Source organism: Mixophyes fleayi, chromosome 4, assembly GCF_038048845.1.
Source record: "Mixophyes fleayi isolate aMixFle1 chromosome 4, aMixFle1.hap1, whole genome shotgun sequence".
In the NCBI taxonomy this organism is placed as follows: domain Eukaryota; kingdom Metazoa; phylum Chordata; class Amphibia; order Anura; family Limnodynastidae; genus Mixophyes; species Mixophyes fleayi.
Window position 1 is genome coordinate 282835952 of NC_134405.1, and position 1955 is coordinate 282837906.

The following is a 1955-nucleotide window of genomic DNA, read 5'->3' on the forward strand; positions in this document are numbered from 1 at the left end:
GAAATGTTTCTTTTAAATGCATAACAAGGTGGAAACATTTTTTTTGTGGCCTCACCCAGGCAATGAATATATAATAAGTCCTTGCCCTGCTAGACTCTACACGTAGCGTGTCACTGTCACTCTTCCTTGTCAGTGTTCTGACTTATTGTTTTAGCTATGTTGTGTTCATTTCTTGAAACGTGTGATTCTGTATTTCATGCTCTATTTCGTCATGGATGTTATATTTTCACATGATGGGTGTGAGGTATGGTATTATTTAAGGAATCTCAAGTCATGGGTATAGTCCAAGTTAATGGAATTATAATAGTTATATAATTTTAACACATGGAAAATATGAATAGAGTATATCTTTGAAGATGAAAGAAACCTTTAAAAAGAACATAATGTTGTAGTTGGTGACTTATTTATAGCTATACATTTCCATGGGGATTTTTAAACAATACAATAACAAGATTGAGCAAATGTTAGAAAAACATAGTAAGATAACAGATCTTTGGTTGAGATTTAAAATTAGTAACTAGGGGGGATAGTGAATGTGACAAGACCTGGCATCACAAGGGGAATATCGGGCTGACCCTGTCTGTCAGTCAGTGGACCAATTGAGGGACATCGACCCACTCAGTTATTAAATATCACCTGGTGGCCGGATCCAGCACTGCTTTGTGATCAGAGGGAGGGGGAGGCAGTCCACAGGAAGCAAGAAACAGCTGGGGAGCCTGTGACATCTTAGGGTAGTAGAAGGGGTTAATAACATGAGGGTCTGGACTCTCTAAGATCAGGAGGTGGGATCTGATGTTAACAACCATTGTCCCAGCACATCGCAATCCAGACTTGATGGCACTGAAGCAGCAGGTGGGCTACTGCTGATATCATGTTCTACCTTCATCCCTGTTTCCACCTAGATTCCATCCACTAAAAATGAAAATGGGGTTGGCTCAGGGCTGTGGGGTTGGCCCAGTGAAGGGGAAAGGATCGGGTAACTTGGAGAGAGATAAAAACAGATAACCCGGAGGGGTTGTTGTTGGTGGATCTTGGAAAAAGAGGGCTTGGACTGATGTTGAGTAGCCATACTCTATCAGGGCCAGAGAGGATTGTTTTGAAGCAGGAGCTAATTTAGCCAAATTGGGTTCTGAACCTCTAGGACTTATTTTGTCATCACTTCATAAGCAGACACTCGCAGATTCTCAGAAATTAGTGAGCCTAGATAGGTAGGGAGACTGGTACCCAGAGTTCCACCAAGCTGGTGGAGAGTTGGCCGAGCGGCTGAGATCAGCAAGATATACAGCCTCAACTAACGAATCAGTACCCCTGGGCTACTTGAATTGTCATCTGTGGACTTTGTTGCCGCGAGTTTGTGCCTGCTAGGACTCTGAACTGGGAGGAAACCTGATGGGGACTTTGCTTTTTTTTACTGACACTGGTGATTTTACTGACACATTGTTATATTTGGTTGGCAAATACATTTCTCCTTGGGGAGCTTTGTTGTATTTACTTTTTGTGTACAATTTGCTTAAATAAAGAGGTTATTATCTATTTCTTGCTTCCTTACCTGTGTGATCCGTGAACCTAGAGGGCTGTGTACCTAGAGAACTATGTTTCCAAGCCCAGTGTACTTACAGTAAAGAAAAAAAGGGGGTGGTCAAGGATATTTTATGGGGCCCATTTATTACTTCTTCCTAATGTCCCTCACCTAAGCCCTATTCCCTGTCTCCATTATATGTTACACTACTTTTATCTTTACTATCCCCCCTAGTTGCTCATTTTAAATCTCAACCAGCTGTCTAACCAATGTGATAATTCCAGGCTAGGTTGTGCTAGTTTGCAATCTTTTCCTGAATTAGTATGGGATCCTCCCCAACAGCATTATTATTATAATTATTATTATAATTATTATTATTATCTTTTAAGGTGCCATATAAAGTCTGCAGCACCGTAAAGTACAGTTACAGAAGTAT